The 24,677-nt window shown below is 30.4% G+C and overlaps 1 long non-coding RNA gene across 1 annotated transcript in view; it reads left to right on the top strand.

Moving 5' to 3' along the window:
* LOC149058815 (uncharacterized) overlaps positions 1–24,677 on the top strand; it is a 136,487-nt gene that overhangs the window by 56,548 nt on the left and 55,262 nt on the right. The window contains exon 2 of the long non-coding RNA XR_016190120.1: positions 15,553–15,654. This is a non-coding gene — a long non-coding RNA (uncharacterized LOC149058815). The remainder of the gene's footprint in view (positions 1–15,552; positions 15,655–24,677) is intronic.

Genomic DNA, 24,677 nt, shown 5'->3' with positions numbered 1-24,677 from the left:
ACAATACTATATTACGACTACAAAACTTGATTCTTTATTTATTTTATTTTATTTTTATTATTGGATAATCTACTATTATTTGATAGTTTTATATATTATTAACTATATATAATATACAATTGGCACTGTATAAGAGTTGATATTTTAAATATCCAAAAAAATGTTTAAAATATCAGTTCAATATTTTATCGTTATTATTATGAATATCTAGTAAATAATATAAAATTGTAATTTTTTGGTCGATCTGAATAGGAAGTAATTGGATGATCCAAAATATATGATTTTTTCAAACTTCGGTATATATCTTATACATGTCGTACCAAGATGATAAAATATTAATAAAATACTTATATGAACAATGTTAGTAAATACAATTCGTTATTGTTCTGTTTTATATTTGTTTGTTTATTTTACGATTATTCAATAATAATATTCTAAAATAATTATACATAAATTAAAACATATTCTCTAGTCACATCAACGTTTAATATAACTATGGGCTATGGCTACTACAGAGTACAGACTGACAATGCGACAAAATAGTATAAATAATAATAACTGAACCCAGAATATTGTGCAGCTTCATAATATTTATGTGCTTTATATACTTAATAAATATACGATATATCTGCTAAAAAAGGGGAATAGGCTAATATTCTGGCACAAAAAGTCGACTATAGTAAAGCTTTATAATGCTCATCTGATTTATCAACGAAGTTGACTCAGAGAAATAATAAAGTAATGAAAATAATTTTGAACCGAACAACCTTGCAGCAGTCGACGCCAAAATAAATAAAGAAAATCGTTTTTAAGTCTTTATATAAAACTAAGTTAAAAACACTCGACGTGACTTTACTAACGCCGCATATAACGGAACATTATACACTACACATTGTGTGGCTTAGTTAATATTGGCTTTTAGAAATATTTTATAATCTTATTTTGCCATCTTACAGAATGTTTGAGTCTAAAACTGAATATTCTTTAACGCCATAGTAAATCTAACACCTACGTATCACACTTATTTATTATACATAGTATGCAGCATACATGATGGCTACACGTTATATCTTTACTGAAATCTGCAGTGTGTATAGTGATTCACGAACGGAGGTAGAAATATAAAAAAAAAAACTTTATGCAGAGGGCGTAGGTAGTTTTAATCGAAACGTAAAAAAATAAAACTTATCCAACGATCCGCATACTGCCTATATATAAGTATATACAGTGTATTGTAGATAGGCGATGTCGGATTTTATTTTCGGCGAATCTCGATTGTATCCGATATAATATATTATTGTAACTTGAGCGAAACGTCTCCAGACAGCCATTTCACCGATCGGACCATTTGATCGAAATAGTTTTTCAACGGAAAAAATAAAAAAATAAAAATATATAACGAAAAATAATTGCGAAAAGCCAGTTTTTTTTCTTTTGCTTTTTTTGCAGCTGGAGTATCGGTGACGGCGGCGTGCCTGTGTTGGTGCACAAGTAGCTATTGGTAAGTCGATGATGCGTGTGCGGAGCTGCAGGGAAGGCAATTTCCACATCGGTTCATTCATATATATATATAGATGTACATTGTACCTATAATAATATAACATAGGTTTATCTGAGCGGCGGCAAAAACAAGCCCGCTAAGAAATACGTGAATTATTTTTATCGCTTTTTCTCTCCTCGTAGGTTCGTTTCCACGTGTTTTTTCCACTTCTCCCCCCCTCCCCGCCTAACCCTATACTAGACCACTCTCCCTCTTACGGCCTGCCATCGTACCCGTTCCACTCCGTCCGTCCTCGCCCCTTTTTTATTCTCCCCGGTTCAGGAATTGGATTCCGCATGGCGATTTAACAGCGTTACGTGGCAGGAATGAAACGCGCGTAGCTGCCGACTCTGCCCACTGTAATGGCAAGCGGCGGGTGAACGGGAAAATAAGAGAAAAAATGGTACACGACGGCGGCGCGCAAGAGTAACGGAGCAGCTCGGCGGACCCGACGGGAAATTCGGAAAGAAATATATTTAAGAGTTAAAAAAAAAAAAAAAAGAAAAAAGAACCCGAGAGAGGAAATAACCCTCCGGGCGGCGGAAGCGAACGAGCTGCGGGACCTTTGACCGGTGACGTGGGTGGGAGTGGGGCGAAGAGTGGCGTGGAAAAAAAGAAAGGAGGAAACGCCCGACGAGTATATATTTATATATATACATTCTTAGCCATTTGTATTCAGACGGGGATAAACCCGGGAAAACTGAGGCCGTTAAAACAAACTGCCGTTTGGTATTGCCAGAATAACTTATTTTTCCTACAGGGCACAACAGTAAGTTATAATAGTGACGGTTCGCGTATCCTACGTATACATAAATATATATATATATATATACGTATACATTATTATGTGTACACAGATACTACGCCGCGATGGAAGTACGGATGTGGTGGTGGTGGAGGAAGTGTGGAGGTGGAGAAATAGCGCAGAGTCCTTTTAGACATACAACTCGCGTAGAGAAAAAATGTATAAAACCCACGCGTATAATATGTATATATGTATTATATTATATATACGTGCAAGCGAGGGTATAATAAAGGTTCATCCCTTTGTTTCGGGCGTTTTCTTTTGAATATAATATTATTCAATATAATAATATAACATTTTCTTGCAAGTGAGCGTATTTATGCGCATTATGTTAGTATACGACCATAAATAATATATAATATGATATTATATATACATGACGTGTGTAATGAAATACGCGAGTTAAAATAATGTGATATAGTCCTAGACAAGATAAACTACAAGCGATACGATACCTATAGTAAAAGTTTCTTCTACATGGGAACTAGTCGAGTGTTCGAATGAATTGTTTTCGAATAAAGAGTGTTCAAACAAATCTGTTCGAATGGACTTGTGTTCGAATAGTATTATGCACGAATTTTATATTTTCCTATTTGAACATAATTACGAGTATACAAATATCGGTCATAGTCACAGATATAGATATATAATGTACCTAATAATTTGTTAATAGCCAGATAATAGGTGTGCTTTTATGATCGTGCGAAGACCAGCCATATTGTATGTATATTATAGAAATTCGTAGTCATCATTCTAATGACTACAACAATATCGGATAATCGAGATTACATTTTATTCGTATCGGAACATGTGTGCAGGTGAACATTGTACCTATATGTTGTGCCTTTGATACCTAAATCAATATTGGCATCCAAAAAATAAAGATTTCCAAAAAAGTTCAGTTTTAGATACACTCATTCACACATAATATTCGAACATTAAAATTTTCTAACATATAAAATTTGAACACTTTTCATTCGTACACATAATTTTTGAACAAATAACCCTTCGCCCTTCTATATGCAGAGATATAAAGATTCACCAAGTATGCAGTTGTTTAAAATTAAAATTTTGAAAAATTGTATGTATACTTAAGGTCTAAAGACCATATTTTCAAATTCTTGAAATTTTTTTGTACTGCATAAGAGGAATATCCTAAATATATACAAAATCCAGCAGTTTTTCTAATGATAATCCTGCTTTTCAACTTCATATTTTTTCTGAAAAATTTAACGTATCAGAATCAACATTTGTACTAGTAGATTTTGATTTTTATGGCTAAAACGTCCATGGTATTATATTATATAGGTATCTTATATGGGGGCTATGGTGATTCGAAGATTTTAGCCATTTATATTAATCCATTTACATTACCTAATAATTAATCAAAATGCCCAAGTATAATAATATAGATACTAGTTGCATTAGTTGCAATATTACGTCAGCTATTTTGTATATTTTTGGAAAAACTATTTGAAGAACTATTATCTTAGTACAAACATTTTAATAATCAAGAAACTATACTCATTTGAATTTTGAATTAGGTACATAAATATTTTTAAAAAAAAATTCTGTGTAAAAAAAATATGTGCTTTAGGTACCAAAATATTCTTAAGGTTATCAAAATCTTTTTAAATCGTGTTCGAAATTATAGTCAAATGTTTTGTACATTAAAATAAGTTTGGAAACCTGGCATTTAGTACGCCCGCAGAGTGAGCTTTTCTAACTTTTTTTTTTGTTCAATTATTTTTATACAAAACTGTTATATGTATAAGTATTTATATATTTCGTATATATATATATGTAGGTACTATTATACAGATTGCAAAACAGTTGTATACATGCCCTAAACAATCAAATTTTATGCACACATATTGTAATATATCGAAGTATATATTTATATGATAATATATTATTGTTATTTGTTACCCGAGTATACGGAGTGATATAGTATACCAGGCTGTGCTTGTGTCTGCACGTAATTTATACAATGATGCGTTAAAATATATAATTGTGTACAATTCTGTGAGGGTGCGCAAGGGGTGTGTGTGTGAATGGAGGTCAAGTTGAAATCTCGTTTAAAACGAGGTGAGCCGAAAAAAAAGTGCTTATTGATTGTAATGCTTTTAAAGGTCAATCCACATCCCAAATGTCTTAATAAACATTGTAATATAAAACTAAGTGATCTGCCGAGCTACGACGAGACAAAAACGGTTTTTTTATACAACAGTTTAATATCGATTTACGAGAGGCAAAAAGTTTGTAGTAAACAGTTTAACAGTATTATAATCAGTGCCTAAGTGTATTAAGTAGTATTGAAGTGCGGTATTATTTCTTAACACATGTACCTACTATATAGATCAATGTTTGGAATAAATCACTCTTTATATTTACGAAGCGTATTTAAGTGGATAATAATTAAAAAGTGTAATAACTAATAACTCTTATTAAATATCGCTAATATCTCTTTATATTTTTATCAAATATCACAACAATATATAATTTTGTTTACGTTGATACTTATATCATAAATAAACAAATCCGAATAAAATTAAATTCGAATGTATCATATTACACCGATCGGCAATCATTTTTTACTATAAATGCAAGCTACAGTGTTTGTAATCAATAATACCTATTAGGTACAGAATCCTGCCATTCCCACTTTTGAATTTTAGTACCAAATCCTGCAGGGCTTTTAATTGTTCTTTTTTGTTCTGAAAATCTTTCTGTGTGTCCCATTTACTGATAATATGTATAATTAGGTTTTTTTTATTGAAAGAGAAAAGGGGCTTCAACAATTAAGGTTATTACATATAAGCCTTGTGTATATATTAAATTTTATAAATAATAATTAAAATTCAAAAGTTACAATAGTCTTAAATTATGAATACATGTTAGTTAAAGATTACTAACAATGTTAATTTGTGTGAGAAAATTTAAGATTTTTATGGTGTTGTCTTCATGGAGAGCTTCTTCTAAGTTGTTGGGTACCTATTAATAAGGTATTTTGGATGTTTTGAAGATCTTCTTGGCATTTATTGCATATGGGTGGTGGATCTTTACTGATTAAAAATTAATGGGTAAGAAAGGAATGTCCAATTCTCACTCTGGCTAGAGTGACTTCTTGTCGTCTGTTTAAATTATTCAGATGGTGCCACTTCTGGGTGCATTTTTTGATTTTTTTTTAATTTGTTGGAAGGTGGAACAGAATCCTAGTAACTTTGTCATGTCGTATTTATTTTGTTTCTAATGGATATATTTATGTCGTTGCTGGTATGTCAGTGATTGTTGGATGCAAGATGGTTTTAGCTGCTTTGTCTGCTGACTTATCGGCTATCTATTGTTGCCAGTAGGCAGCAATGCCGATGTGTAAAGGTACCCTAATAAATTCTATATATATATTTTTTTTGTAGAATATAGTTCAGTTTGGATGTTCTGAGTTATATTTAATTTAATTTAATTAGGTTTTTTTTTATTTGCATGACAGTGAGCTCATTATCTACATATTAAATTAACATGAAAATATAAAATACTAGTAAGTAATAAGTAATAAGTAATAAATGATATTGTATTTTAAGTTTGTTGATTATTGTATCAGAAATCATTAAATTATTATAAATTATTATTGGTTATGATATGTTTATCAATACAATACAATACGTCATTTTTCAATATTATATATTTAATTTTTGTGTAGGCTCACTTGAACGCGTTTGTGGAACAAATTAAGCCATAAAATAATATTAGTAATAAAAAGAAAAAATATTAATACTCGTAATATGGAAACAACGATAGCCGAAAATCGTTTTTTAAATGCAATGACTTTTGTGACTTGTTGTTAGATTATTATATATCATTGTAAAATCGTCGGTAAGCCACTTAAACCCAACATGGTTGACCTGATTTTGAAACACATAAATCACTTGGATCCGTTTCGAACAATGATTTTCCCAAAAATGTGTTTTATATTAGATACGGGTTGACTAATTTAAGTGGTCACGGGATTCCTATTTTGTTGCCTCAGATGTCAGTAAATGATTTACGTTTGACCTAAATCGTTTCGTATTATCCGATGGAATTTTGTTCAATATTGTATAGCTTATAGTACTTGGACGACAACGTATAGCCTTGTCTTCTGTCGATTATAAGCATAATAATTTATTATACGTCTTGTAACCCAGAGTAAAATTTAACACTATTATGCTATCATCTATATTGATGTTGTGCCTCAATAATCCGATATGATTTCATATTCAAACGTGAGTAGATAAATGCGTATAACGTACTATCCATGTGACCCGATACACACGTGTAAATGTTCAAACTGTTCATTTCTGTAAATAAAAAAACATTTAGCGTTGTCATTAAAAAATTTAAATTTAAATTTATGACGTGTTTTAAGACAGTTGTTTGAAAATAAAATGATATAATGCGCATTAATAATAGCAATATTATGTATTATATTATTGATGTTCACAACTGAAGTGCAGGTATACTTAATATTATCTATCTGTCTGGTCTGATATTCTATATACACAATAGTATATACTATATATTATATGCACGTATCCATAATATATAATGTTGTTGTTCATAAAGTACCTTTATGCATCAAATTGTATAAAATTGTGTCGAGTACAGAGATTTATATCAGATCGAGTAGTTTTATCTTTATATATATAGTAGTTTAATACACTTATGGGTTATTACGTGAAAAACAATGAATTGTGTTTGGTGAAATCGCGCGTATATCGATACGAGACAAAAATCATATGGTATTACTTTGTGCACTCACGATATTATTATTATAATACAAGATAAATATGTGAATTCATACACGCGTATATATATATATATATATATGATCACGCATTGTGCCACGCTATAATATACGTTTGTATCGCGAGTAATACCTAAGCCATCGGAAAAGTTTGGTTTAAAATTATTTGAACGAAAAAATAAAATATATAAAAAAATAAGAACGGTTAACGTGATCTGAATCGACTTTCACAGCGCGTGGTATCTGAGATCTGAGAATAAACGGCATTTGGCCTAATAGAAAATCCCAACGAGATATATTCAAGTACTTACCTATATATTATTATTATTTTTAAGCATACACTATTTAAAGTACACATAAGTTTAAAACTGCGCGTGTACAATCTATATATACGTATATATTATATATACTATAATATATATAGGTCGACGTAGAAGAGAACGCGTCGGTCTCGAGCTTATTTTACGAATCGTTTAACTTTGCGCGCGTTATAAAAACGATGCATTAGAAAACGCGGCCATTTGGGAAATCTCATTTATATGGAGATTTTTCGGAATGCGGTATCAGACGGTACTAACGGCGTCGGTTAAAAGAAATGAAAGTAGAAAAACTTTACCGTCGTAATATAATACCGCGGCGGGTCTTTCGTGGGAATGAATTTTCTCGTCGAAAAACGTACACCTGTATAGATTCAATGATAATATAAATAATAAATAATAACATGTACCTATTCCTATCATTCGTACTTGATCTATAATATGCATATAATAACTAAGGATCGAAACTAAATATGTGAGTTAATTAAAAAAAAAAAAAAATGCACTTTATAGGAACACGCATTAATATTTATATACCTAGGTACAATGAGTTAACCGATACGTAATCCAAATTCCGATATCACGAGAACAAGTATTTGTATTCAACATTAAGGACCAAACGGTTTTTTGAAGGTTCGATTCAAACGTTTTGGAAGAAAAAAATTCTTTGTAGACTTAAATACATAATAAGATAACTGAAATTTCATATCTTCAACCCAATAAAGCGACCATGATATAATATTTGTTTTATGTACTGTTATTACAATTTGTGTATCATGCACGAGAATAAACTTTAATATTAAACATTGATAGTAGGCAGTGATTGCGAATGTATGTAAAATAATATGGTTGATGGAGGGCTGATGTATTGCTGTACTGTTGTATGTGCTGATATATGTACGAAAGTTTATAGTTTAATTCTCTAAATAATTTATTATGATACCTTCATTAGCACACATATATATAATATATATGGTTAAAATTATCTGTCTTAAGAATGAGTCGTACACGACTCGTGGCCTTTACGCATATGCTCATATCGCATAGACACAGTCGAAAAACATACACTATATTTAAATTAAAGCTTCTACGCAGTGCGATATCCGTGACAATACTATATAATATTATAATATAATGTATTGCAGCAAGCTACCAGCAGAAGTCGCAGCTGCTGCAGTAGGTACAATAAATATGGCAAATATCTTATATATGCTTATACATATCTGTGTATTTATAAGAATACAACTAAGCTCAAGGGTATATATATATATATATATATAGAAACACGTGTCGCACACCTCACGTGGGGTCGATCATATATATATATATATATATATACGGCAATAGTAATAATCTCTCGAGTTTGGGCCATAGGCGCACAACTGCACAAGGCGTCGTCGTCGTGTGTATAGATATATAATATTATATGTAACTGTATATTATTACTATTATTATTACTGTTGTTGTTTCGCTAGAGGAAACTCGGCGGGTGGAGAGAAAGAGAGAGTGAGAGAGAGAGAGAGAGGTAGAGAATGAGAGAGGAAGAGAGAAATCGCGAGCGCTGGCTGCAATTACGTCCCTCCGCGGGTCGTCGGCGAGTTGCTGCCGCAGTGGGAATGGGGCGAAAAGCTTTTCGGAAAAGCATTAAGATAGCAGCGGGCCGTGCACCACCTAAATCCCTCGGGTGCGCAATGATGTGTGATACGGCGTCGTGCCCGGGAGTCGGCCAAGACCGCCCAACCGCCCGCCAACCCGCCGGGGCCATACACAACCGAGATGAAGTCCTCACTGCTGCTTTCCCTCTCCGTCTCAGTCTTCCTCATCTCTTTCACCTCTCTCTCTTTCCTAGGATATAGATGTATATATACAACGGTTCCCCGATCCCTCTCCTCTATATCAACATCCGTATCCGGCTAAACTTCTGAGCGCACGTGAATCTTGGGCGACCCGCGTACACTGGTGCGCATAATATATATACGAACACATTATTGTATATGTAAGAAGAAGAAGAAGAAGAAGTTAGAAGAAGAACGCAACCCCCTCTTCGACCCTTCGAAGCTCTCCCTCACGTCTCGCTGCGGGGGACACTACTTCTCTTACCGCAGCTGGCCCAAGAGAAACGCGTTCTCGGTTTATACCACCACTACCACCTCCGCTGCCGACTCTGAAAATCGTGTATATATAATGCTCGCGAAAATCGATAAGCGAACCTTCACCCGGACCGTATCGCGCATACAATGCTGGCTGTTGCTGCGTGGGAGAAGGGTGAGTAGACGTTATACACTCAACCCCTCTACGCACACACACACACACACATTTTGTAAGTGTGTGTGTGTGTGTGTGTGTGTGTGTTGTATAACCGATTTTGCAGAGAGAGAGAGAGAAAGAGAGAAAACGAAATAAAAACAACCGTTCTGCGTTTATATAGTTCGGTTTCGGTGCAGTATGTATAACGTACTGTTTATATACGCTCGGTATATGTTATATGGTAGTGTACAGTATTACATATATATATATATATGCCAATGACCAATGTTTTCGACTGGTTATATGTTGCTGTCGCCAGTTGTATCGATATATTATTATTATCACGTGATTGCCGCCGCCCAAGCGCGAAAATCGTTGCAGCCATTACGACCACGTGAATGATATATATTATTAATTCACAAGCATTCTCCTCCCTCATTCGCGATATTATATTGTATAATACTCATGCCGATGGGATCTTTTGAAAGATATATTTCAACGGGAGAATTACTGTCGCCATAGCGCTGCAGCAGCGATTTCAAACTATATCTAACCGCAAACATCCACTTGGCATTGCAATAAAAACTAATTAAATCTGAAAAAGCGATGATAAAAAACAAAGTGTCAATTATTAACTAATATACATTATATGGACGGAGATAAGTTTTTTTATTAAAGAAATATTTAATGAATTTAAGAGAAATAAAGAATTGTTTAGTACCTGTGCACAATTATATTTTAATGGTATTTTGAAGTCCACAAAAAAAAAAAAAAAGTTTGTTTACAAAAGTAATTATTTTTTATTACTAACATAACAAATGACTTAATAAATCGTACTTGAACATTATCTTCATGTATGGACGATTTTATCAAAACTGTATTCGAAACCTGTTCTAGTCGTAAAGAGTGACACAAAATAACATTATAAAAGTCAATTAACATTGAATACGCCAAGTTAAAATAGATTGTGTCGGCGGTAATAATTTATTTAAAAAAAAAAAAGAAACCGGCGACCGTGTGCAGTGTATAAGAATACATTTTATTTAAATACATTAAGTCGTTGTTTTTTTTTATTGAAAAAACATTTTATTAATCGTATATTACATCTCAGTTGTTTCTTGTATATATATGGTATTTACAGGTAAAGACGTATATGGGCTTTGTGCTTGAAATAAAATTTAATTATTCTATATTTTTTTTCAGAATTTTTTACACATCTGTAAATAGTTATACTCGTATATAGTCGAATATATATATACATATACATAACGAGATATGCGTAGTTTTCAACTGTCGGATACGAACTCCACCGCGAGTATATATGGAAAAAAATCTGACGAGATAGCCACTCTGGAAAGTCCATTTTTCATCCGTTGTCATTATTTCGGTCGATTCGTCCGTTTATTCCGATGAGGTGTGTAAATAATGCATTCACGTAAGTTGAAAATATTGCTGAAGGGTTCGTTTGTGGCGTCAGGCTAATATAATATACACACTCGCGAATTTTCGTCAACTAGCAAATTTAAATCGTAAAACATAGCTGTCGACCGTAAATCACTAAATGTCTAAATGTACATCTATAGTTGAAAACATAATAGTATCTACACCATATTATATGCATACACACGTGAACATTTTGAATACCTATTAGCGTTGTCGATAAAAACATTTTATTCGACTATTAGACTTTTATTTACATTTTTAGAGGTGTACAAAGAAGAAGTAGGAGTAGGACTTTATGATATATATTTTAGTACTAAAGCTGATACAAATTGTCCGATATTTAATCGCTTATTTAAGACAGTATGAAAATTTGCAAACACTAAATTGATGAAATATAAGTACCTCTGCGGCTCTGCATTTCCGTTCCAATCGTTATTTTGTTTGTTCAATACTCAGCACCAACCATTTCTCGTTTCTAACTCGTATATCACGGTATATAGATAGTATACCTACATTGTTAATTATTATGAATTCTTTCATTTTAAATTCAATTTTTGAATATGGGCTATACTCACAAACATACACATTCTTTGATCGATTGTGTCCGCAGCTTCTATATGATATCTTTGGCGGCGGTCGATTTAATAATCGCAATAAATGTTGTTACGGACACGTGTGTCGAACTTACTCGGTGGCGCCGCGCAATTTCGCCGATGCCACCATATGTATATATATATTATAATATCACAGCGAAGTATTAGTATATAGTGTTATAGTAGTATATAAAAGTAGTAGCAGCAGTATAGCAGTCGTCGTAGTAATACCAAGTGAGCATAACGGGCACGACGAAACACAAAACGTTTACGAAAATTGGCCAACGACGTTGTAACGGGGCCATCGTCGTGTATATTGTATATATATATATATATGATATTGTGTCGCCCTTTTATATTCCGCCGGGTCCTTAATGAAAACTCCCAACAGACATTCCGACGACGTGTCGACACGGTCGTCTTACATATTATACACTCGGCGGCGGAAGCATAACCCGCCGTAATATTGCTATCTGTGTACTTGCAATAAATATATATATATATATATATATATATATATAGGCAACACTTCCCCCCCGCGCGATCGTCTGTTTTTATCACCGAAGTCTTGTGTGTGACGTGTGTGTACGCAGACACGTGCGGATATAATACTTACCTATACAGTATGACGTGTGTGTGTGTGTGTGTGTCTAGATCGTATTATGTAATATATGTAATAACGCGTGCTGCAATGAATGTATATCCGCACGCAAATAAGTGCAGTATACGCATATACGCACGTACACAGCTGAACGGGGGTATGTAATATAGGTATATGCTGCAAATACGTTAATATTATGACTGCTGCTGCTATACGCCTTTGCCGGAATTGTTTATTTTTAGTTTTTACCGATACAATATAATGCACACGCATCCGGATGATAAAGTCGCTTAAGACGCTAATCAGACTATATATAATATAATGCGCGTCGTCTTTCAACATTTACCCGACGCGTATACATATTATATATAGGTAGGTAGCGGCGGCGGCGGCGGCGGTTGTGTTTAAAAGTTTTCGGAAGTACCTACTTCCGCTTTCCATTGTATATGAATAGGTACGTATGATTACCTAGCTCACGTTAACTACACGAGACATACATCCAATATTAACATACCGACATAATATATACCGCGGTACAGTATTCGGTACACGCGCGCTCGTGCATAATTTATTGTTACGTTTAAATGCTCGTGCGAACTCTTCAGTGTGGTTTCTAGAGCGAAATTTTAATGCCAAAAACCAACACAGTGGATGCACCGGTTGTATCTATATAGGTAAAATTAAAGATCGTATAGTCGTTTAATGTTATATTGTGATTAAATTATTAAAATATATGAAACTTAGGGCAATCTCTATTGAAATAGAGCGACTTGCATCGACTACAGCTGAAAACGCATATATTTAGTGTGTTATTATAATATACAACCATTGACCTAGTTATAATACATACTATAGAATCTGTGAAGTATACCCATAGGCGCAACTAGGGGGGTGCTTGGTGGTTCTGAAGCACCTCCAGCTTTTTATTTAGCACCCCCACGCCAAAACCACTAAAAATTTAAAAATCATGAAAAAAATGTTGTTTTTTTTTGTATTTGACGTTTATTAGGAGAAACACAAATTGGTTGTGATGATTATAGTTATATCATATATTAGGTATTTATTTAAAATATACAATTATTGTAGAATTAAGAATATAATAATTCTATAATATAATATAATATTATATTATATATTTATATCGTTGCAATCATAGATAGGTAATAAATTCTTCAATCAGCAGTAATTTTAATGTCATTTAAAGATATGAAGGTTTTAGGTAACAGAGAAGCTTCTCATCGATGTGTCGTTTAAAAAACTGACTAAGAGCAAGTATGGAACAACAGCGGTTCACAAATTTATCAATTTTAAACATCGAAAGAGACATTGTTAACAAAATTAATTCTGAAGAAATACTAGAAAAGTATTCTACTAAGAATAGAAAATTATTATTAGTATAAAATAATATTATTATGTATAATACATATATGTATATATTCAGTTTAAACTTTATTATTATTTTTATCACTTAAACAATTATATACTACACCTAATGTATTTATAAGGTATACGGTGTACTATAGCTTTTATACTTAAATATTAGTGTACTTATGGTTTTATAGTGTGGATTGGAATGATTATAATAATTATAAAATTGTTGTATGGTAGGTGTTTGGGGGTGTGAGGGCTATGCCCCCACGAGTCTGTGTCCTCTGCATAATTTTAGCACCCCCAGTGATCGGCCTCTAGTTGCGCCTATGAGTATACCTACGATTTATATAAATATATCACATAAAATACTATAATTACTAAACTAGAAATTATCGGTGGCATTATTCACAGGTTAAACACATCTGTGTGTGTGTTTATTGGTTAATAATAATATATCTTTGAAGTTTATTTTCCGCAGATTGCTATAAAAATCAGTTCATTAGTGCAGTTATTGTCTATTTGTCTGTGTCGTCAACGCTCAATTTTCATACCACTACTTAGATACTATAACTTCAAACGGTCAACACTTCGCTTAGAAAATCTAAAATCTATAAAAAAAAAAAAGTGTTATACGTTAAATAATAGTGGAAAAATATATCAAATAATATGGCTTTCGTTTCGCTTTATAGCATATAATACAAATGTGGCGGGTTTTTCTATAAGCGTGTGTTTTCTAAATGTGATACACGTGGGATAAACAAGGACACTATGATGAATAAGAAAGTCATACCTGTAAAGCCATTATAAGGTTAGAATTAAATAATTATTTTGGTCACGAAACTTGTTTGATTCGTCAATAAATTATCGAATTTTCAACAAAAAAAAACTGTACTGTAATCAATAATTCTTAATATTCATTTTCTTTTATTATACCTGCGGTCAACAACTGCAGGGTAAGGGTAACATTGATTAAAAACTACTCCACTAATTGGCTTGAATATTCCATTAAAAAAAAATATAGAAAATACTTAAAAGAATCGTAATTTGTAAGTCAGTCATTTTATTATTGGATTGCTATTGGATTATGTGGATGTTTTATTTTACACGCGTGAATTCATAGGTATAACAACTATAAAAACATTAATAAATATTTATTTATGTTGTTAATAAATACTGAATCGGTCGCGGTCACATGAAATTTTCTCTGATCGCCGAATTTGAATCCCAATCCGTCCTTGAATTTTTTAATCGTAGTCCATATGAAAATTTTCATAGATATGAAAATGGTGTCACGCGTATTGAAATATTTTACCCTACAAGACAAGTCAACCATAAATTATACATTATACATTATAATATTCTATATCGCATAATATGCGTGAATTTTTCTGCCAAACAGTACATTTTTCTCACGTTTGAATTTCATAGTAAATTATCATGGATATTAATATATAATTTTATATTATATTATACGTCGATCCGTCGATGTTCTTGGAATTAAACTTACGCTTACACAATCATTTTCGATTACGTAGTAAACACTACAAATGAAATATGGCAAAAATTCTTTATAAAATTAAAAATTTAGATTTACTCATTATACCTAATATAATATATATATATATATATATATATATATATATGTATAGTGTTATGTCAGCTATACCTCTTTCTATTGGCGTTGGCGTGTGTTTTTGTATAGAATATTATAATATTGTAGCACATAAATGTGCAGTTACCAATTATTAAAATAATATTTAATTTATTTTATGTAGGTAGGTACCTATATAATTTAATGTTTGTAAATCGAAAGAAAAAATGTATAAGTTACTTTTTGTTATTTTTTTTCCAGACCAAGATATCGGAATAAACCATTATATCTTTACCTACACACAGCGAATTACATCGGAAACCAAAAGTACGGAGAATGATGAATAACGAAGAATTATGCAAGGTGAGTACTTCTTACTTATATACGTAGGTATGTGTGTTCAAGTTAGAGTATGTTTGAGGTTCGCGTTTACTGAAGGGTAATGTAGGAGACCGCCACCCTTTTGAAATTGACTTTATATGTTCTGACATCTGAGTGCGGATGGTAAGGTATCTATTGTCGGTTGGTTTTATTGTACATTTAATGGTGTGCACTGTTGTTTTTTTTAAAGTGCAAAAAAAAATACATAAAAACCTTTTTGTCTGTAGATCAGTAGGTACTTATTATGTATTATAAATAGTGATTTAATACGCGCTGTATAGATATAAATATAATATAAATATGCAAACTTCACATTTTTCAGAACTTTCATTTTTATTTTTATTTTTACAATCGTTATATGACTTTTATGTATCTGCACTATATTTATATAATATATTCATATCTATATATTATGTGACTATAAATTCTTATACATACATCGATACATGTAAATAATACTTATACTCTCAACTAAATCATAATAGATGCAATGAAGAATTTAAGAATAGATAAATAATATGATTTGCAAAAAAATCATTCTTCTAGTGGAGATTGGTCGCAATAAATTGAGTATACTTACGAGTTTTTTTCAATGTAATTTAATAAAAATTACAACTGCAGACGAAAATATTTTTTGAAAACCCGTTGTAATCTCTCTGCTGTGAAGTACGTTTTGTGTGTACCTTGTCATTGAGTAAGTCGCCATAATGGATGTGTTAAATTTGAATTCAATGATAAATAATTGTACAAAAAAACGTTTCTGAGTGAAGATATTGGTTGCCGTATGTATTTCTGAAAATGTTTAGTAATTCATTTTTCAATTAATTATACGGTATATATATACTCTTGCCTATATGTCGAACTTTTTTTTCGGAATATATCGTTTATTTTATGATTTAATAATAATATATAATGCACGTATTATTATATTATAAACTGTATAAATAAATTTTATTGTGTATGTAAAGATAATAATTACATATTTAATAATGATATGTTTAAAGGCATTTTAATCAATTTTTTTAATTAAACTTAAAAACTAAAATAATTAGATAAAAATCGTAATTTTCACTTAAATATATCCTTTAATATTTGTCAATTATTTTAAATTTAAACGTTTACTTAATAAAATATAACCAAGTTTCTTGATTCTTTTAAATTTTTTTATGTACAACTTATTTTGATATAACCTCAAATTATATTTTTAAGTTTTTGAATTAGAATAAAAATAGAAAAAAAATTAAGAAGTTGAAAATGTCATATGTCTATAAATAGTTTAAAAATTATATCATTTCCAGAAAATTCTTACATAAATCTTTGGTCACAGTTTCAAGAATTCAAGAATTCTTTACTGATATTTTTTTTTTTTTTGAACACGACAAAAACTCGTGTTGCTGATACTATATATTCTCATTTTTTTCGTAAATTTTTTTTTTAATTTTTCTGGTTTTTATTTTAAAGTATTTATCAGGGAAACTTTTACTATTGGCTCCCCAATGTACTGCTGATATATGTACACATCATGTGCATATCATTGCATCATAAATTCATGTCTATATAATTTCATGAAAAAATATATATACTTATAGAATACCTTTACACTGATTTTTAAACAAATTATAACATTAAAATGTATAACGTACCCAAGTTTCCATATGCAATGGACGAAGGTCGATTGTCATAATGTGTAAATGATTCATATAGTTATTAACTTATAGCCAAATATATTTATGCATGTTAATCGTGTTTAAAAGATAATGATTTAATTCAGCCAAACACGTCATAATAACCACACTGATGAAGTTGTAGTGTAATATACAACTTAATAGAAATATATATATATACGACATTACGACAGCAAACTTGTGGTTACCATGCCAAAGGAGTGGTTGCTTTTCGCCATTCAAATACCACTGTTATTATTCATACAAGACGTCTAATGTGCATATACATATACCAACGCAAACAATGAAGTTGTAGTAAACGAAACGTTTAAAAAAAAAAGCGGAAATCCAACCATAGAATTCAAACGACGGATGAATTCGGCGATACGAATCGTTTATAACAAATCTTTTCCCGTCATCTGTAGTTACACAACACAATTATCGTCGTACATAATGTCTAGTTATAACGTGATATAGTTTACTGGCGGTGAACGAAAATAGTTTCTATATACACTATCCGTGCCACAAAATGTAGTCATATTTATTATAATTTACAATCTCCATTTTGATCGTCCGTGGAGAAATACGATATGGCCTTACGCAGGGATACGATCTTCGTCGTTCATAATAGCATATTATAATATCTACATAGAATTTTACGAAATAATATAAAATAAGACGTGTACTAACTCGCCGACACAAGAATTATTACGATAACTGTTGCAGCTGTGGCGCTGTGTTGTGTTGTGTAGTTCGACTTAGCATTACTAGATTGCACGACGTGTAAGTTTTTTGAGTTTAAAAATATAATTAAAAGTTAAAAAATGTAAAAATATTGTCATCATATCGCTTACTAGAAGCTGGAGAACCTAGAAAAATTCCATTAAAAAAATGTTTATGTATCTTATGATTATAGTGATATTATTAATAGGTATACCTATCATTTATAGGGCATAAATACGTCATCGTTACTTGAAAATATGTTTTTAAACAATAAAAAATTAATATAAAGAGTGTAACAGGTCTATTTGACTATAATAGTGGTGGTATGCATCACGTGGTCATGTTAAATATTGACAAAATATATGTATTTTTATTATTGATTACCTACCTTTTAATGAAAACATGACACTGATTACTAAGAAATAAATTTGTGTATTAACAAACTTCGAAAATTTTTTAAAAATCAATAACGTAACCAAATCCAAAGTTTTAAACGCCAAAACTGTTTTTATATACTTATTTATAAAATAGCTATCTTTAAAATTGAAACAATATATTTTTAATTATTTAATTTCGGGTGGAAAAAAATAAAATAAAATATAACATGCAAAAACTATAGCGCAGAGCTCTATAAATCATTCTAAAAACAAAAAAATAAAAATAAAAATATTGAATAGAAAAAAATGTATAGCATTAGTCAAATAGACCTTTACAACCTGTATTATTTTACAAGATTTTACTATTTTAAAATCAAACTTTCAACTCAAAACAATTCGACTCTATGTTATGTTTTGGTTGCATTTTTTTCCCGAACATCGTTTAGCGGTTCGTTAATCCAATTTTATAGATATAAATTTCGTCTGAAAAAAAAAACAATTTTTACATGAAGGGTTGGACAAAATTATAAACAATATATTTGGTACTAAAAACCAGAGAAGAATTAAACATAAGCCACGACATTGGAGAAAGTCTAGGTCCAAATCCTGAAAACGAAACAAAAACAATACATTTCTTCAAACAATCACAAATATTAAAGTTATTATAAGTTAACAACAACAATTTTGACATGTACATAATTATAAGACGCAAAATTTCCAAAAATTTCCATATTTATTTTGTATATTAAAATTAACAAATTTTTTTTCTCTTTCTTTCTAATTATATAAATTAATCTAACGCTAATGGCCCATAGTTGTCGAAGCGGAAATTCTTTGTAAATTTCAAGACCAATAAAAAAAATATATATATATTAGGTACTATAATACCACTGTTGATTATTGTGGTTTCTAAATAACTTAAGTATTGCTATTATTATATTACTTATGTATGTATATTAAAAAGTTCTGCATTTTCATTTACGGTTTATTAAGAATGGTGAGTGTGTGGTTGTAATTTTATTGCTCATCTGTCCGATGGGATTCTGTGAATCTGAACAATAATTTAAATATTCAAATTTTATTTTAATATATCTCGTTTTCTGACTAGAATACTTAGGCATGCAGCGCAGATAATATTACGCATATAAATAAATAATAATTTTGAAAACGCCTTGAAGAAAATTCAACAATTTTCCACTCTTAATTAAATGAAAAAAACGTTAGCAAATATACTAGTGCTATTTATTTGTGTTCACAATGCAATTTTTTTTAGACTATTATGTCACCGCCTGAAAGCTAACGATTGTTATAATTTTATAAGCATGTAATATTATGTAAAAATCGGAAAGTATAAATATTTAAACTTTTGCTTAAAAAATTATGATCACCTGTTCGTCTTTGTATACTCGCATTGTTTAGATAAACTTTTTTTTTAGGCTCCAAATACAAAGGTTTATTAGCCTACAATAGTTTACATGTCTATAGTGGTAACAGTTAGTTAAAAGAAATTTGATTTTTTTACATTGAAAAGTTATAATTATGATTTACATATTAATTGTTATAATGTGACTTCGTTAATCTGTTGTCTTATATGCTCATTGAAACACTTTTTTGTAACATACAATGACGCTATATAATATTATATTATCGTGGGATGTTCTTATTTTGTAATATAAATAGTATAATACACAGTTTTATATTCGGGTTGTTTTATTGCTGTATTTTTATAATTGGATAATATTGCGTTATGATATTATGATGTTATTATTATTTTGTTTTAATCTGGACGTGACGATAAAACATTGTTGATTATAGTCGAATTAACGGCGGACCGCGCCCAACGCGCCCTCGTTATATAGCAATAATAATATAATCTAAATACGGTGGCAGCCCGAAAAAAGGGCCGATGAGGGTTCATTATCAACTACCCGTCAGCCTGCAAGAGGTACCGCGACCACGGTTCTCGTTGATATCGTTGGTTCAGTATATTATGTATTATATTGTAGCGCAAGTCTCCATGCTTGTGATCGGTAGCAAAATATTATTTAAATATACTTACGTATATTGCTTATAACTATTTTGGGCGTAATACATAATACACCTATAATAAAGATGTATATCTATATGTATTATTATATATTTTAGGAATTGAATTTTAAATCGAAAAAAAATATCACACCGCTATAACTATACATGGGTATAGGTACTATCTCGGAGGTATACTATATATTAGGGAGTTGTTATCGCGTCGTCTTTCGAATATGTACTATAATAATATAATATATTTTATAATTCCGTATCATTATTCATCTTATTATTACTGTAGATTTTTTCGAACCTTCCCCGATCGGCGATTCGGTTAGGGATGTCACGCAGATAATCCGGCCGGGAATATTCCCCCCCCAACCCCTCACACGCCATCGAGTCGATATATATGTGGATATGTAGACGTAAAGTTTATCGGTATTTTCCCTTCGTTTTTATGAGGTTCAACCTGCGCAATAAACCGGATACCGGAGTGTATACTCACGGTATAAGATATTGATATTGTTATCGGCACACATAAAATCCGCCTTTTGAATATATAAGCTTTTTTTTTTGTCGTAGAAAAATTCCAAAAAAGCATCGTATTGCTATGTGCACGACGTGTGTTCGTATTATATTTTACAATGTATACATAGGACGTATTATGCCCACGAGAAATGAAAATTTAAATTTTTAACTTTCACGTGCGTTCGTAGGTATCAGCTAGATATACCTACACCTCCGTGTACACCATAATATTATGTATGATATTTTTTTCACTATACAGCAGCAGTGCCCAAGTAAATATTGTAGTATGACGTAGTACAATAAATACCAAATTTATGTTATTTCGAATATAGCACGTGAAAACCGCTATAAAGAGGAATACTTACCTGCACTGTAGAGCAATCGTTCGCCTTCGTCCATTTTTCATAGCGGATACATGTAATAAGGTATTCCATTAATAGAGCGAAAGAATGAGATCGAAAACAAAATGAGCTAATAAAAATTTATCATTTAGGTTTTTGTCTTTTAATTATTTTATAGGTACGAACTGTATACTAAATACCACGTCCATCATGCGTCACTACAATCAAATATTAAAAAGTATTATATTATTTATATCCAGTTTGAATTTTATTTTTTATCTATCATTTCGCTCTTTATGTATATGTTTTCGCTAATACTTTAATTCATTCATTTTGTATTCGCTTATCTTATCCCCTTCTTCTGTTTTCGATATTTCACCTTATTTCTATTTTATATGATTTTACCTACGAATTCCAGATCTTCACGTGTATTAAGCAGTGAAAAAGTACGCGAATACAAGCTGCAGAATAATGTACAAATGGTCGATGTTAAAATATTCAATACTTTACCCTACGCACTTGAACTAGATATATACCATTATTTTCGAATTTATCAGTCGGATCATTTTCTGCAGACATGAAATTTCGTTTATAGTACTATAATAGTCGTTTGAAAATGTAAATGGTAGATACATTTATTATTTATGAAATACGAGTAGACGATTGAATTAACCATCATCATACGCCATCTAAAGGCGAACTAACCTTCCGATACATTAACTATCAGTTTTCGAAAACTATATACATCGTGTAATTGAAAAAAAAAACAGATCGTGAGTTATATTATTGACATGCGTTTTAAACTTTTTTTTTTTTATTAAACAAATACGCCTTTACTACTGGGGTTATTGGCGTTTCAAAATACATATTATAGTTTACTTAATTTTTACGAAATAATAAATTGTAAATAGGTGAAAAATTGATACAATAAATTTTAAGAGAAATATGTTTACATTTTGTGTGATATTTTAAGTTTTACTAAATATGCTATTATATTTTTATGCAGAATCTTCTAACCTAGGTTGGTCTCTTTGAGAAATTCTAAAAGTGATGATGTTCTCTCTTCGTTTGGTGCAAGTATTTCACACAGATTGTTGGGCATCAGTTTGTGTCTGGCGTCTCTTGTGAGGAGGCATTCAGTTTTAAACTTTAAAAGGTATTACTTACAAAAGATATTTCAAATAATTTAGTAGGTCCGTTGTGTTCGATTTCCTAATTTAGCATTGTAAAACCGTCATCGTTAATAGGTACAAATACAATACAAGTTCTAGTGCAATATAATACTTATTTATGTATACATGTGATGAAATAATTAATCCTACACCACAGTTAAATAAAATTAGAATATTGTTAAAATAAAATGATCTCAATTTGTCGACCGTAGTTATTATGTAATGATTTAAAATAATGAACCTAGCACGAACTAAATATTTACCCATCACACCATTAAAAAATAAAATATAAAGTTTTTAGAATTTGTTTATAAGAGAAATAGTTAAAGAATAATATAAAAATGGATAATATTAAACACAAAATCTTCTAATATTTTTTTTTTTTAATTCATATATTATTTAAACTTAAAAAAATATTTAATTTATGTATTGATGTTTGTAAATATCTTTTGAAGTATAAAATGTTTTTATTTTCATGAAAATACACGATATACGTTTTTTAACTAATTAAAATAAGCACTTCATTTTGCATATTTAACTATCAATGAAATGAGAAAGTCAATTGTATATTCATAGTAATTTCGTACGCGCGGTATCAAAGTTATCCTGTTGTTTTAATAGAATATGATGAATAATTAATAGGTGAGTTTAACTTATAAATATTTAACATTCATCAATATTTAAGTATCACTTTAGATAAGTTATTTTTATAAATTACCAGCAGATAATTAAAAAAATTAGAGAACTTACCAAAAATAATAGCAACGGTTATTATATAGTAAATCCATTTTGGCTATTATCTTGGCTTGCAGGTGGTTGAGTTAATTATGAGTTATGTGTTATTATTTTCTTGCGTTTATAATTTAAAGTGATTTGAAAATAAACACTTGAAAACAATTCAAATTGTATAAATACCATGAAAATATCAATTTAAATTATTATTTCTAAACGGTTCGGTTTTGCCATGATGCGTTTTCAGTGTGAGGGTAACCGACTACCGATCGTATTCTTCTTCGCTTAGAACTATGGACACATTTTCAAATATTTATTACTGTCTGCATTTCGTAATTTATGGTCCTAGATTAAGTTGCAATGTGTATATTCTATTTAATATACATTCGAGGTATAATTATTTACTAATTATATTAGTATCACGCTAAAACAATTAGCTCAACATTTTTGAAAAAGCTCATCATCAATCCAGCAAGACTTATTAGACTTGTAAATTAAACTCCTATGATTCAATACAATTTTTTTTTTTAGTTTCTTGATGAATTTAAATTTATTTTAAATCTAATAAAATAAAAATCAATAGTAGATAATAGTGTAATACATTGATCCCCCTCCTCATCCAAACATGGTGTCGTGATCAACTGATTCTCTAATAACTAAAGTAGCTATAAATTCTCCATGTCATGAAGTTCTATGAATATATGGCTACTTCACCCAAGTAGATAATAAAATATATAAATTATAGTTTATATAAAATCTAGAAAATTAATTTTATTAGGTATATTACACTTTATTTCAAATTAACTTAAATACATAATTTGTACTTATTGTAAAAATATATTTACAGGTTATACAATTATTCTAATAAAAAAATGTAATATGTAAGAAATATTATAATAAGAATAACTTTTTTTCAAATCAGATATGTTTTAATATAAATTATTAAGTGAATAATGAGTTGTTTATCAGGCGTTACGCAATATTTACATGAAGAGTAATAGTCCTTAAAAATGGATTTACAAATATATAAAACAAAATAACATATGTAATATCGGATCTAGTAATAATTTTTTAAATTATGAAAATGTATAGATTAATATAAAATATTTCTCACAACCTTATATTATAATATCACTCATAAATTCCGAAGTGCAGAACCCATTATAAAGGCCTTTTATTCTCTGTAGGAAAGGCTAAATAATTTAAAAACTGTTCGTTTAAATGCGTCAGCATTTTCATAAAAATTATCTGTTAAATAATTTACGGTAAAAAGGGTTTTCATTTATAAAACATGAGATTATAGCTCCACAGGAAAATTCTCAAGCAGTAACTACGAAAAATCTCAAAAATTTGTAAATAATATGGTCCTCTTATAAGTTTATTTCAAAATGTAAAAATGCAGATTTTGAATGATTGCATTATTATTCAAGAAGACAAATAGGG

Source organism: Diuraphis noxia, unplaced genomic scaffold (assembly GCF_037042655.1).
Source record: "Diuraphis noxia isolate RWA-SAM2 unplaced genomic scaffold, SU_Dnox_SAM2 contig0002, whole genome shotgun sequence".
NCBI lineage: Eukaryota > Metazoa > Arthropoda > Insecta > Hemiptera > Aphididae > Diuraphis > Diuraphis noxia.
Note: the sequence above shows the minus strand (reverse complement) of the source record. Positions and strands in the feature narration are given on the sequence as shown.